We start from the raw sequence: 16,752 nt of genomic DNA on the forward strand, positions 1-16,752 counted from the left end.
AAACTCATATTGTTAAAATTATTTCAACGTCTTCAGTAGCGGCTGAGACAGATAAAACGTGTCTTATTTTCTCTTCATATAAATGGATCATTCATTCTGGTGCTACGGATCACATGACATGTAATCCTCATATTTTTATTAGCTTTTGATCTCATAAAACACCTTCTCCTGTTATTATAGCTGATGGGTCAACCTATAATGTTGAGGGTTCTGAGACTGTTAAACCTACTCCTTCTATTACCCTATCATCTGTGTTAAGTTCACCTAATCTCACCTTTAATTTAATCTCTGTGAGTAAAGTTACCAAAGATCTAAATTATTGTGTTTCCTTTTTTTTCATGATCATTGTCTCATTCAGGATCTTGTGACGAAGCAGATTATTGGTAAAGGACATATATCTGGGGGTCTCTACATTTTGGATGCATGGTTGCCTCAGTCTGTTGCCTGCTCCAGTGTCATATCTCCGTTTGAAGCACATTGTCGGTTGGGACACCCTTTTTTATCGGTTTTGAATAAGCTATACCATCAATTTCACGAGGTATCTTTACCAGAATGTGAGTCATATCATTTTGCAAAACATTATCGAAACTCTTTAAATTCTAGAGTTAATAAACAAGCTGAGTCTACTTTTTCAAATATTTTATCAGATGTTTGGGCGGATTCAGATATTTTATCACTTTTATGGATGATTACTCTAGAATGACTTGAATTTATTTTATGAAGTATCGTTCATAAGTGTTTTCTCATTTTTCTTCTTTTTGTGCTAAAATCAAGACTCAATTTAATGTTCTTGTGAAAAATTTATGGAGTGACAATGCTAAAGAATATATGTCAGAATCATTCCAGACTTATATGACTCAATAAGGTATTCTTCATCAATCTTTATGTATTGATACACCCGCTCAAAATGGGGTAGCTGAAAAGAAGAATCGACATCTCCTTGAGACTGCTAGAGCTCTGTTGTTTCAAATGCAAGTTCCTAAGCAATTTTGGGCTAATGCTGTCTCTACTGCATACTTTCTCATTAATTGCATGCCCTCCACAGTACTAAACGGTAATACTCCTTATAATGTTCTCTTTCCTAAGAAGTTATTATTTTCTCTCGAACCACGACTGTTTGGCAGTACTTGCTATGTTCAGGATGTCAGACCTCATGTGACTAAACTTGATCCTAAAGCTTTAAAGTGCATTTTTTAGAATATTCTCACCTTCAGAAGGGGTATCGGTATTACTCTCCAGACCTCAACAAGTATTTGGTCTCAATAGATGTAGTCTTTTCCGAGCAAGTTCCTTATTATCCTGTTGGACAAACCTCTCTTGATCAAGAAGATGATGATGATGGCTCATCTATAGAATCATATATGATAGTGAGACCTCTTCGAGTATGCCTTCTGCTGTACAATCTGACGGTAACATTTCTTCTAATACTCAGCCTCCTATTGAACCGTCAGTTGTGATACGGATCCAATAGGGTAAATTTCTAATAATGGTGTGAAGCAAACTTATGTCATTCAAATGGATCTAAAATGAGTTCAAAATCATATTCATATGATCCATATATATTTGGAGCGTGCTTCAACTCATATGAGGCAGATTTGGTGCAACACTTGCAATCATAGGCTTAGGGAGCCTAATCAAACCTATGGGCTAAAACTACACAAAGGGAAGCCTAAAGTGAAGACTAAGAAAGGTTTTTGTGAAGATTCAGCTTTGTTATGATGGGCTTACTATGTTTTATTATTTAAACACTTGTTTTATTTTAGCTTTGTTTGGGCTTGTATTCTAGCCATATTTTATCTTTTAAGTTTTAGAGTGTTGGGTCATATTTTGGGCTTATGTTTTAATATTTATGTGTTTGATGTGTTATTTTAGCGTGTGATTGGGCTTGGGTCTTGTGTGTGATTCGGCCAAGTCTCAGAAGAGTGTCTTAGGGTTTTATTTTCTATCCTTACTATATAAGGATAAGAAACACTTGTAAGAGGCAATTTTGAATCTAAATTTTCAGAATTCTTTTCATGCCTTTGGCGTGTATTGCTTTGAGTGAGAGTGAGGATTTACTTTCATCAATTGCACCAGGAATCTTGACTAACTTATTAACTATTCGTTGTGGCGTTTGTCAGATTCTCATCTAAATCCTTCAATCATTGGTGTTTCAGCTTCTCTAAGTGTGGGGTGCCATAGGAGGTGGGTTTATCAAATCTTTAGATTCCGTATCTACTTATGCATGTGGGTTTGAGGCTTGTGTCATAGGATTCCGCGTCAAGTTGTTCAAGTTTACTCTTAGAGACCAATACCTGATGATACATGTCCTCCAATAGAATCTTCTTCGCCATCAGATCCACCATCGAATGACATTGACCTCCCTATTAGTCTTCATAAAGATAAACGATAGTGTAAATCTATCTATTCTATTGCTAACTTTCTATCTTATGATCACCTGTCTCCTTCTTCCACCTCTTTAATTGTCTCTCTAGATTCCATTTCTTTGCCTAAGACAGTTAAAGAGGCACTGGCTCATTCTGGATGGCGCGATGCAATATTTGAGGAGATCAAGGCTCTAGATGAAAATTGTACTTGGAAACTAGTTGATTTACCCTCTAGCAAGAAGGTTGTGGGCTGTAAATGGGTTTTTGCCATCAAAATCAATCTAGATGGCTCCATAGTGAGGCTTAAGGCCCGACTTATCAGTAAAGGTTATGCCCAAACCTATGGCGTTGATTATTCTGACACTTTTTCTCCTGTGGCAAAAAATAACCTCAGTTCGCTTGTTCATCTCCCTAGCTGCTTCTCAACATTGGCCTTTACACCAATTAGATATCAAGAATGCATTTATACATGGTGAACTCCAAGAGGAGGTGTATATGGAGCAACCAGCAGGGTTTGTTACTCAGGAGGGGTATGGAAAAGTCTGCCATTTGAAGAAATCCTTGTATAGTTTGAAGCAGAGTCCCCATGCATGGTTTGGCAAATTCAGTGAAGTTGTTCAAAATTTTGGGTTGAAAAAAGTAAGTGTGACCATTCAGTCTTCTATAGAAATTCAGATATTGATATTATTCTTCTTGTTGTATATGTTGATGATATTATCATTACAGAGAATGATAGTACATGGATCTCTTCTCTCAAAAACTACTTGCATGCGAGTTTTCATACCAAAGACTTGAGTCAGCTTAAGTATTTCTTGGGAGTCGAAGTCTTGAGAAGTAAAAAGGGACTTTTCTTGTCTCAAAGGAAGTATGTCCTTGACTTACTTGCAGAAACTGGGAAGATGGGAGCTAAACTATGCAACACACCAATGATTCCTAATATATACCTTACAAATACATGTCTTACAAAAGATGACGAAGACCCTTATGATGATCCAAAGAGTACAGGAGGTTGGTTGGAAAGCTGAACTACCTTATGGTGATGACTCGGCCAGATATTGCTTTTGCAGTAAGCGATATAAGCCAATTCATGTATGCACCTACGGTGAAATATTAGGCCGCTCTAGAACAAATTCTACGTTATCTTAAAGGGACTCTTGGATTCAGTATACTCTACAGAGATCATGGGCATACTGCACTTGAGTGTTTTTCTGATGTCGAATGGGCGGGATCCAAAAGTGATAGAAGGTCGACTACATACTACTGTATATTTGTTGGAGGAAACCTAGTGTCTTGGAAAAGTAAGAAGCAAAATGTGGTATCCAGATCTAGTGCCAAGTCAAAATATAGGGCCATGGCTCAATCCACTTGAGCCGACTGGGCGGGATCCACCAGGAAACCTAGTGTTTTTCTGATGCTGACTGGGCGGGATCCAAAAGTGATAGAAGGTCGACTACAGACTACTGTATATTTGTTGGAGGAAACCTAGTGTCTTGGAAAAGTAAAAAGCAAAATGTGGTATTCAGATCCAGTGCCGAGTCAAAATACAAGGCCATGACTCAATCCACTTGTAATAGCCCGGCCCTTTCACCGGCACTGTTACCGTTCACGGCCCAGGGCTATCCCTCGCCTGGCCTCGTGCCACCTTGGGCTTTCCACTGGCGTCGTGAACAGCTTTTAACATCCATTCACCCTCACGGGTTCCTGGCAGGATTTGTCCCTTTGGGTTCTCGCATCGCATCATTCTCAAACAATTGGTACTCACTCTCACCAGACTATTCCCTTAAAGTGGGAGGTCAAGGGTTCGAGTAGTGGGGGAGGCGACCTAATTTTCAAAGGGAAATTTGGGCCAAATCCACTTGGGGAAGGATGCGATGCGAGAACCCAAGGGGACAAATCCTGCCAGGAACCCGTGAGGGTGAATGGATGTTAAAAGCTGTTCACGACGCCAGTGGAAAGCCCGAGGTGGCACGAGGCCAGGCGAGGGATAGCCCTGGGCCGTGAACGATAACAGTGCCGGTGAAAGGGCCGGGCTGTTACATAAGAGTCAACCAGAGGTGAGTGGAACTGAACGAAATCTTTTAATACGAGCACTCAAACATTTTTAGCATGTTTCATGCATCATTTATGCCATGTTTATAGTTTTGCATTAGTGAGCACGAAGATGTTGCATTAATCAGTGCATGTACAATTCGGGCGTAGCTTGGATTCATTAGCCCCCTAAATGAAGACCTGAGGAGCCCTGAAAGGGCCGGGCACACGGTACCATAGGGTGCTGAATGAAGACCTGAGGAGCTCTTTCGCGGGCCGGGCAATGTGGTGGAATTTTGAATTAGTCCGTCTGAGATTATGTGATGTACTTGTGTTGTGATGCATTCCATGAGATCATGTTTTATAACATGTTTTATATGTACTACTCACTGGGCTCGTATAGCTCACCCCTCTCCCTCAACCCCAGTCTTGCAGGTACAGAGTCCAGAAAGGTCAGCAGGGTACAGATAAAGAGAAGAGTTATGTAATAGCTAGTGTGGACATGTAATTGTATAAAAAAGTGTATGTTGTATAGATGATACTTGACCTTATGAGTTGTAATCCCTTTTGTATATACATGGTCTGTTATGAAAATGATTTTAGTGTCTATGTATGTATGAAAAACCAGGCTTAACATTATATGAGAGGACCCGCCTAGAGCAAAGATGAGAGCTCTAGCAGGGGTTTTATAGTACAGCGTTAGTGCATGCACAGGTTAAGCCTTGGAACAGAGAAAAGTTTTAATGTTTACAGAAAATGTATGATCATGTATGGGATATCACAGGTACACAAAGTTCACAGTAGGCTTACTACAGGTCCCGGCGGCCTTAAGCCGATCTGGATCCTAGTGCCGGTAGCAGTTCAGTTTCCGGGCTGTTACAGATTGGTCATTTTATGTAACAGCTCGGCCCTTTCACCGGCACTGTTACCGTTCACGGCCCAGGGCTATCCCTCGCCTGGCCTCGTGCCACCTCAGGCTTTCCACTAGCGTCGTGAACAACTTTTAACATCCATTCACCCTCACGGGTTCCTGGCAGGATTTGTCCCCTTGGGTTCTTGCATCGCATCCTTCCCCAAGTGGATTTGGCCCAAATTTCCCTTTGGAAATTAGGTCGCCTCCCCCACTACTCGAACCCTTGACCTCCCACTTTAAGGGAATAGTCTGGTGAGAGCCCGTAACATTTATTAACTAAATTTTTTATTAACTAAATTTTTTAAAATTTTATTAACTAAATTTTTTAAAATTCTTAAATATTAAAACATATTATTTTAAAATATATTTTTTATAAAACAATCGGAGTCTAATGAATTAAAGAATTTCCCAATCCATTAATCAAGCTGTCGAAATCTCTCGGTCACTTCTCTCAATAAAATCAACCACTATTATCTTTCATCAGGGGCATTTTCTTCTTGATTACATTAGCAACGTTCTCATAAGCGGCATTTTCTCCTTGATTACATTAGCATTGTTCCCGTAAAAGAGGGGAAACAAAAAAAGTAAAAGCAAAAGAATGTTCTGCTCTTTACTTTTTGAAAACAAGAAAAATAATGGAGTAAAGATCTAAGAAATATTATGGACGACATACAATTAACTTATCTCTTCACAGGGAGAAATGAATAATAAATTATTTAAATTTTATTTTATTTAAATTATAAATAAAAATAATAAAATAGATAGTTTACTATTTAAAAAATTACTTTTATTTTTTATTTTTTCTCTTTAACATTCAAATAAGAAAAAAAAATTCTAATATAATGCAATATACACTCAAAATATATCATGCAATTGTCACCATACGTGTGGTAAAATCATAATAACTCGTGATATTTAATTATATAAGTCTCATTCATAAAAAATAGATGCAGTGATCATGATAATTAACATTTGAAACGGTAGAATACTCACCCACTTGTATCTGATCAAACTCCCATAATATTTAAGTTATCATTAAAAAATATTATATATCAGATTTTCATTATCCTCTCATTTACGATTAATTAACACTATTCCCTTACGGTATAAAAGTAATATATACACAATATTTAAAATATGTATTTTTATATTTTTTTAAGTTCAAGTAACTTTATTTACTCTTATTCTTCTTAATAATCTAATTTAAGCGTCGAAATGTCTGCTTATAAACGCGAACAATCTCAATTTTTCATTTTACGAAGTGATGAGTTATTTTTTAATTTAATTTATATTCTTTTTTTTATCATTTTTTATTTTTTTTTTAACTCTAAAAGGTTTTCTAAACAAAGTGCTAGGCTGCTAGCTAGATGTTTGCATTATAATAGATTTTTTTTTTTCCACTTCTGCTGCTAGATGTTTGCATTAGCAACGTTCTCATAGGTTATTGTTCTTTTATTATAATATTATTATTGCCTAAACTTTTTAGAAACTTTTATATACTTTTTATAATACCTATTTATATTGTTAATTTCTTGAATATGCAAATTTAATTTATAATTAATCACAATTAAATTTAATTTGTGTAATTTATAATATTTTTATTTTATTTTAAATCATTAGATATATTTTGAGAAAATGTAAATATACATAATTTATACAACTATTTTTTTATAACTATAGTCTAAAGAAATAATATTATTAATATAAAAATAGTATTAATAAATTGAAATAAAATTATAATTTTAATGGAATGAAATAAAATATATGAAAAATTAATTTGATTGATTTGGAAATTCTAATGAAATTAAGTCATTTTTTAATAAAATTAATATAATTAATTAAATGATAACTTTAATTGATTAAAATATACACATATTAAAAATTTCATGTGATTAGTTAAATAATAATGATTTTAATTGGATGAAATATAAAAATTTAATGTAATAATTTTAATTAAGAGTAAATCATTATGATAATAAATTTATATTCATGAATTTATTATGATAATAAATTTAAATTTGATTGATAAAATAATAATAATGATAATAATATAATAATTTATATGAAAATTAATAAAAGGCAAAAGACCTTTTTAAACCCTTGATAAATTTTGAAATAGTCATATAATTTTTTAATAAATTTAGATATTTTGTTAGTCACGTAAATTTAGATTCTTCATGCTGTAGTTCATTGTGAAAGAGTTTGTTAGTTTGAGTGTGGTTTCTTAGGCTCTCTCTGTGTTCCTGTGCAGTGGGAGTGTGGCATTGTGGGTGTTTGAGGGGAGCATAGGGAGAAGTGGTAAATGAGAAAAAAAAAGAAAAAAAAATCCATAAACAATGGTACAATTATGGGTAGAACAATGGCTATAGAGACAAAGTAATAAATAATAGATTTTACTTTTACTGGCTAAAGTATTAGCTACATGTATAGAGCAAGAATTTAAAATAAAAATGAGAAGAATTTCTGTTTATTTAATGAAAATTTTTAATATTATTTAATTAAGAAATTCAATAAATTAAAATTTTTATTGAAAATTTACATAAATTTTTTAAAATTTATCAAGAGTTTAAACAGATTTTTTATTTTAATAAAAATATATAAAAATCAAGTTATATACATTAAGTTAAATAAATATACAGGAAACGTTAAAAATTAGTAGTTAAAAAATAAAATAAAAACAAAATTGCATCAACCACACTCAATGTATAATCATACATAATACCAATTGACTTTATTAACAGTTGTTAAGACATGTTCTAAGTTACTTTTTCTATTTTAGTGTGGTTGGCTTTATTTTTTTCTTCATTTTCGTGGAGTCGTTCCATTGACGATTATTTTGTTACGGAGTTTTCAATAATGCTATATTTTTTTTATAAATAATTGATTCAAAATAGTCATTAAATGAATGACAAAAGACAAAGATAAAAAGCTCAAAATGCAGTAGTTATGTATTGAAAAAGAAAAACAAAATCTTATTAAATGTTATTATCCATATATATATATATATATATGTAAACATTTACAAAATCAATGTTTTACAACCCACCATTAAACTTTTGTCGGTGCTTCTAAACGAATATAATCATACATAATACCACTAAAAGGGCTTCCATTTCTAGTCTGAGTAAGATAAATTGTATTCTTTCCTTGGAGAAGTTGAGAAGCTGGTACTTGAATGCTATAGAACCAATATAAACCATGAATTCCGTATCTTGCAATAGCATTATCCTTGCCTATTAGCCTTGTTGTGAAAAGAGGTCGTTTGACATTGGCATTGTTGAACCTCACCTTTTGCATGCATGATAGATTTTTCATTATTAAGTTTAAGATATAAAAGTAATGAAATTGCTAAGTAAAAAGCGAATGGTATACCTGAAGTTCAGAATTAGTAGCTGATGCCAAGGCTATTTGCAAAGTGTAACTTCCACTTTGCATTACACTTTTAAGTTCAAATATGATCTGCCATGTAGTTGCCTTATATGCCGTATTTCCAACTTTTCTGCAATTTGAATAACCAATCTCAATATAATTATTATTAGAGAAAAATATAAAAAAGTATCTTGTAGTTTCATTAGTTTTTCATTTTAGGGTATATGGTTTACTTCAAGATCTGTGATTTAATTTTGTGTCATAATAGTACACTGTGATATAAATTTTATAATAGTGTAGAGTTTAGAAATTATCATTGCTTGTAACTGAAAAGATATTATGAGGTACTATTTTGATACAAAATTGAATCACATATCCTAAAATAAAGTACAGAGTCTGAAGTAAAAAACCCGATGAAACCACACGGTACATTTTTGTACATTTTCTTTATTATTATTATTATTATACTTCAAGTAAATTAAAGATTGAGAGAAAATAAAATAGATGTTAATAAGTACCTGTTAACATGGGCGAAGAACCAATCTTTAGCATAATTACTAACACCAACGGTATATATGAGATCATTCTTAGGGTATAGATCAGTATATCTTTCCCACAATCCATATTGTCTAAATTTGTATAGGAAAAAGCAATAATAAAAAATGATGCATGATATTAACTTTGGATGAAACAAGAAGGCATGCAGCAATGTGGAAGGGAGGTAACTTGTTTGCTGGGCTATCAATATACAATTTGTTGACAGAGTGTTGGGTTTGCGTCTGGTACATAGAATTCAGAAGCAGTACGATCAGGAATGCCAATTTCCCAAAGAGTTGTACCATTTCTTGGAGGATCATATGTAAGTACACCCAATTTGATCTCAGATCCTGTAGTTCAACATGTACATAATTTCATTAAGTAATTAAAGAAAATTAGTTTAACCATTTATAAAACTACTATAAGCTATAAATACCTGGTTGAATAATGACATCAACATTATACTTGTAATCTCCAAGAAAACCAGGAACAAATGCATATACACTATATTTCCCAGCTCTGATATTTTTAATTGAGAAACTTCCTTTCTTGTCAGCTTGAGTCCAAAATTGGTAACCCTATAAGTAAATTGAAAAAACATAGCAATGTTTAGCCAAGAAATTCCTCATGTTGCTAGATAATTTGAAAATGAAATTTCAAATTTGTTGAAATTTCTAACCTTTACTTCTGTTTGCCATGAGCCCACAGCACCTGGTGCTGCCAATCCCACATAAGCTAAACTTGCATCAATCAATTTTTCATTGATGTATGGGTCACGAACTACTAATTGACCTACGACATTTCCCCGTTGATCAGAAGAAGGGAAATCTTCAGATCGAGGAAAATTATATGGCCAGCTTTTAACTTCAGTTGACATCTAATAATCAACAACAAGCATGAGTACTCAAAATTGCATCCAAAATTCTCATGAACAAAAAGAATGAATAAACAAATAGATATGTACTTGTCTTTTAGCATCTTCCCAAAGGGCTTTGGGATTTTCAGAAGGCGGAATAGAATTAAGATAGACGTAAACAGGGCCAAAAACTTTCTTCCATGGCTCTCCATTTCGATACTCTGTATTTAAGTCCTTCCCAGCATAATGAACACTACCAAACATCTAAACAAAAATAACTGAATTATAATTAAAATACATTTGTGATAAAAAAAGAATTTTGAAGGGAAATGAACCTCTCAATGTAAAAATATTGAGGCGTTCTACTTATAAATTGTTAACAAGTAGTGAAAATTTTCAAATATCACATACTCACATTGAGAACAATAGGCCCCACATGAGAGGTTAGGTCTTGCTTGACGGGGCCAGGGTTTGATCATCCAAAATCCAACCGGTGGGTCATTTGATATCCACCCATGCACCTTGTTGTCTTTGTTCTCACAAGAGTACTGGTATTTATCATCCACCTGCTTGTATCATTCCACAATATTAATGAATAAAATAATAAATGAAGGTACACAATAATAAGACGTTTCAATTTTTTAAATTCCTAAGAAATTAATTAGCATTTATTATTTTCCTATAACATTTTCTTTGATTTCTAACACAATTTTCTTTCAATTATTTTACATTTAATCAAAACACTTTGCACACTATCAATATATTAATCCAATAATGAGAAATTAAAATGAAGCTATTAATACTTAGGTCGATTCGGTCCACGTATACCCAAAAAATACATAGTGGGTCCATCTATTGTTTCGCGATGGAATCTATTTATTTATGTCTTGTAAATCTTTTGAATCCATATTCTCATAATTAATTACCTCTCCTTTTTGTTGAGGGTTGACTGGATTTGTTAAACGAACAGCTTCAGGATAGGCTAGAGGTTGGCCAGTGGTGCGATCTTGAGGCATTGGCATTACTCTCTGCCTATCATCGGATATTGCCATGTAGTGAAACCTGACCATTGATTTCATAAATAAATGTTCTTGTTGCCTTCAATTGATTAATATAAAATAAATAATGATAAACAGTATTGATTAATTCTCCATTTACTTTTCACTTTGAAGTTTGAAAACCACTCTAATTTGATCCATATCAACGTCAGGCCACCCTTTTAAGCGTTCCATTACAGCATACAGATAAAGCCCTGAGCTTCCACGTCGAACTATGTACCTGCAAAGTTGAAATCGGTGTGTAGAGATTAGACTTTCATTAACTTTGTTTATTTCTTATAAGGTGAAAAAAGTATGCAATGAACTAGGGCTCACCTTTTGTCTACCTTCAAGGGAACTGTGGTTTTATCCATTGAAGGGTTCCATATCTTAGAGAACGAAATCTCTACTTGGTCTTCATTTTGCACTATAATACTAAACTTTGTAGCTTGTACCCTAAAAATTATAGTAACAATTAAAACTTCAACTTGAAAAAAAATAAGCTTAACTAGAGTTTATAAAGTATTAATTTAGATATGCATTTACTTGTCAAAGATGTTAGAATCTCTAGGTCGGCTCCATACCACATCCCAGTATCTAAACTCCAAGAATTACTAACCACAATTAGAATTTATTATCACAATGTAATGAATAAATAGAAACTGATAAAGGATTAAATGCATACCCTCGATTATTTTCATAATTCTTGGTTTCAAGTACGTTATCCATTTCTTTATATTTAATTCCAATAACATCACCGCCTGGACTAGAGAAATTGACTTGGACAATTCCATTATCAATCACCACCTTATTTAAACACATTAAATAATTAATTAATTGTATAGAATATGTCGGTAATAATAGAATACAACTATGATATGGAGATTTATAAGTGACAAATAAAAAAAATAAGATGGAAAATTTAAGTATATTACTTGCTTATCAGTTACTTGTAGCTGCACCCCAAGAGATGAGCTCTTTTTAGTTGTACTTGGAATTTTACTGCAAATAGAACAGTACGCATGTTATTCCTAATAAGCTTAATTACCTTACTTCTAAGAATGCAGAAGAAGATATATTCTATTGATGTATATCTGTGGTTAAATACACAAATGCAAAGTCATCTAATCCTAAGAAAAAGGAATTTGAAATACAGATGGTTACAACAGTTTACTATTTAAACTATGTTGTTATCTCCACATCTTTATCTAATACGCCCCCGCAAGATGGTGAACGATTAGTTACACCAATCTTGGACCTTAACTTACAGAAATCGGAGACAGATAATGGCTTTGTTAACAAGTCTGCAAGCTGTTCTTGGGTAGAGACATGACGTACTCTTAAGCTTCCATTTTGTACTTGCTCCCTTACAAAATGATAGTCAATTTCTACATGCTTCATTCTGGAGTGAAATACGGGGTTTGCTGCAACATAAGTTGCCCCCAGATTATCACAATATATAACTGGTGGTTTTTGACATGGAACTTGTAACTCGTCTAACAAATTTCGCACCCAAACAAGATCTGCTGCTGTCGAAGCAACTGATTTATATTCAGCTTCTGTGGAACTCCGAGCTACAGTTTTTTGTTTCTTAGAGGACCAGGCTATTGGGTTTTTGCCAAGAAAAATTACATAAGCACCAGTAGACTTTCTATCATCTTGATTCCCTGCCCAATCCGCATCGGAAAAGGCATGCAAGTCTACAGACGTCTCTTTATGAAGAGATAGACCAAAATCAAAAGTACCCACCAAATACCGAAGAAGCCGTTTAAGAGAAGACCAATGATTTTCAGTCGGCTTTGAAGTGTATTGAGAGAGTTTGTTGACAACATAAGCCACATCTGGTCTTGTAAGCAATAAATATTGTAGACTTCCTATCAGTGCTCTGTATTCTTGCACATCAGAGAGACAACGAGAGTCATTAAGACTAAGTACAGTTTTCTGGGTCATCGGCGTGGGAGCTGACTTAGCTTCATGCATATGAACCTTCTCCAAAAGCTCCCGAATATAATTCTGTTGCGAGAGAAATAATCCCGTAGGTGTTCGAGTGACCTCAACCCCCAAGAAGAAATGAAGAGCACCTAAATCCTTGATAGAAAACCTCCTGCTAAGAGCATGTATAAATTCCTCTACAGATGATGAATCAGCTCCAGTAATTATTATATCATCAACGTAGACAAGCAAATAAATAAGCTTGCCCATGTGATGATAAATAAATAGACATGAATCAGATTTAGACTGATGAAAGCCAACAGATAATAGAAAAGACGTCAATTCTGAATACCATACCCGCGGAGCCTGTTTCAATCCATAGAGCGATTTCTCAAGCTTGCACACCAAATTGGAATTATTTTCATGAACAAAACCGGGTGGTTGTTCCATAAACACAACCTCACTTAACTTTCCATGGAGGAAGGCATTATTAACATCCACCTGTCGAAGAGACCAGTTGTTAATAACAGCTAGAGAGAGAACTAAGCGAACTGTCGGATGCTTTGCGACGGGGGAAAATGTCTGATCAAAATCCAGACCCGGTCGTTGAGTGAATCCCCGTGCGACCAATCGTGCTTTATAACGCACTGGATTTCCTTTCGAATCATGTTTAATGCGAAAGAGCCACTTACAACTGACAATATTTTCTGCTTGAGCTGAGGGAACCAAACTCCATGTTTTTTGTTTCATAAGAGCATTGTACTCTTCCTCCATGGCGAAACGCCATTTTGGATCCTTCAAAGCTTGAGCTACTGTCTTGGGAACCTGCGGTTGGCTGTTCGAAACTTCAGTCAAGAGACACAGTCTATTCACTGGCTTTCGAATATTATTTTTGCCTCTAGTCACCATCGAATGGGTATTTGGATTTGAACGTAACTGTAAGTTGTCCACATTATCAATTGGATGAGACATAGCGGTTGAAGTTACAGAATCAGTATTACCTCTGGTTGTAGTAGCCGAAAGACCACTGTGAACAGGTGACTGCTGAACTAGCAAGGGAGAAGCCGATTGAGGAGGCTCCAAATTTGGTTGCCCAATTCGGTCAAGACCTGTAGTGACAGGTAAAATAAAATGCACAGGGGACCAAGTATCCATAGTTGTGGTAGTGGGTCGATCCAAGGAGGAAGCAAGAGTAGTAAAGGGAAATTCAGTCTCAACAAAATCGACATGTCTGGATAAAAACATTTTTGATGTTGTAGGATCATAGCATTTATATGCACTTTGTGTGGCAGAATATCCTAAGAAGACACAAGGTATAGAACGTCGTTCTAATTTATGTTTAGTAAACGGACGAACCCAAGGGTAGCACAAACAACCGAAAACCTTTAATTTGGTATAATTTGGTTCTTTCCCATGTAGACATCGAAAAGGTGACTGATTTTTTTAAAATAGGAGTAGGCATCCGGTTAATTAAATATACTGCAGTTTGAAACGCATATGTCCAAAATGAGAGTGGTAATTTGGCTTGGTGAAGCAAAGTAAGACCCGTTTCAACAATGTGTCTATGACGACGCTCAGCAATAGCGTTATGTTCTGGTGTATATGGTGGAGTAAGAAAATGTGAAATTCCCTTTTCCTGAAGATGCTTTTTTAAATGTAGAAATTCCCCCCCATTGTCTGAGTAAATGGATTTGATCTTACAACGAAAAAAGTTCGCAACAAGATTTTGAAACACAGGAAATATGGAAGACACATTTGATTTTTGTTTCAAAGGAAATAACCACACAAACTTTGTAAAATGATCCACAAATATGAGATAATATCGAAACTCATCAATGGACGTAACTGGAGAGGGTCCCCAAACATCACTATAAATTAACTCCAATGGAGCAGAGCTAGACATAGAGGATTCATAAAATGGACTCTTGTGCATTTTATTGCACTTACAGGAATCACAAAAGAAATTATTGTTAAGGACTGGTAATTGAAAATTCTGCAAAATAATACGCAAAATAGAGGTGGACGGATGTCCAAGTCTCTGATGCCAGAGTGGCTGAGAAGTAGAAACAATATGGGCAATACTCTTCGGATGACCTCTTGACAGATTGGGCGGCCATTCATAAATACCGTTAACAGGCTTCCCTTTTGCTAGCAGCGCCCCCGTGTTCAAATCCTTCACAGCAAAAAGAAATGGGTTAAATGTCACCTCCACATTATTATCAACACATAACTTATACACAGAGATGAGATTCTTGTCAAGAGTAGGTACACATAAGACATCATTTAAACACAAAGGCTTAGATTGTGAAGCCAAATGAGCTGTCCCAACATGAGAAATTAAACAAGATGTACCATCCCCAAGAAGAACTGTATCATCCCCTTCATAAGTCGAATGGATAGCCAGATTGTTCAAGTCATCCACAACATGCTGATTGGCTCCTGAATCCATAACCCATCGTGGATCAGTATGTTGCCTATTATTGGTAACACAATTGACTAGTGGTTTCGAACCAACAGATGCAGAGTTCCTAGTATTGGAGGCATTATTGGATAGCCACGGCAACAACTTTTGGAGCTTGAAACATTGTTTTGTGACATGACCTGGTTTATCACAAAATTGGCATTTAATTCTACTCTTTGAGGTAGAAGAGTTGGTAGAGTTACCGGACCATGAGTTCGAAGAATTTCCAGAAGTTGGAGATCGATTACCAGTTGGCGATCCAACTCTGTTCTTTGCAGTATAGTTAACTGTTGTGGGAGCAGCAGGGAAGCCAACGTCACGATTCAACTGACTTTCAAAATCAGTAAGTTTATCATGGAGATCATCAAAGGATATTGCTGAATCACGAGCGCGAATTGCTGCCGAAACTTCTTTATATTCGGCAGGTAACCCGTGAAGAACATGAAGAACTGTCTCATTCATGGTGACAGTAACACCAGCGGCAGCAAGAGTCGTAGTAATAGACTTAATTTTCTGAAGGAACTCAGTAATGGACATCGTCCCTTTCTGAGTTAGAAATAGAGACTCTCGAAGACTCATTATTCGAGCCTGAGATGGTTTTGCATAAGTTTTCTGGAGAGTATTCCAAACATCATAGGAGGTTTTCTCGCCAACCACATACGGAACAATATCCGGGGAGAGAGAGGCAATGATAGCACTGCGAAGGAGCTGATCTTGCCGAAATTGATAAGAACTTTTGTCTAGATCGATAGGAAGAGGAACTTCAACAAGCTTGAGAAAATCATATCCGATCAAAAGAGAATACCATTGAGTATGCCACGATTGGTAATTCGTGACAGTTAATTTGAGAGGAGCTTGAGCGGTGGCATTAATGGAAACAAGGTGAGTTTCAGTAGGATTGGTGAGTATAGTAGGAACGACAGACGGGGTAACCGAACTGTCTGCAGAGATGTCAGTCGGATTCGTCATAAAGACAAAACAGAAAGGAAACAGAAAATATAGGATCGGCAAAAAAAAACTTGCTGTTGAGCAGAAGGCTCTGATACCATAAGAATGCAGAAGAAGATATATTCTATTGATGTATATCTGTGGTTAAATACACAAATGCAAAGTCATCTAATCCTAAGAAAAAGGAATTTGAAATACAGATGGTTACAACAGTTTACTATTTAAACTATGTTGTTATCTCCACATCTTTATCTAATAACTTCTCTCTTCTTTGTCACCACATGCCAGAAAAAAAAAAAGTAGTA

At 35.1% G+C, this 16,752-nt stretch overlaps 1 pseudogene; it reads right to left on the bottom strand.

Annotated features, from left to right (window-relative positions):
* Positions 1 to 8,355: 8,355 nt before the first annotated feature.
* Positions 8,356 to 12,230, bottom strand: LOC122723257 (annotated as a pseudogene).
* Positions 12,231 to 16,752: the final 4,522 nt, after the last annotated feature.

Source organism: Manihot esculenta, chromosome 3 (assembly GCF_001659605.2).
Source record: "Manihot esculenta cultivar AM560-2 chromosome 3, M.esculenta_v8, whole genome shotgun sequence".
Lineage (NCBI taxonomy): Eukaryota > Viridiplantae > Streptophyta > Magnoliopsida > Malpighiales > Euphorbiaceae > Manihot > Manihot esculenta.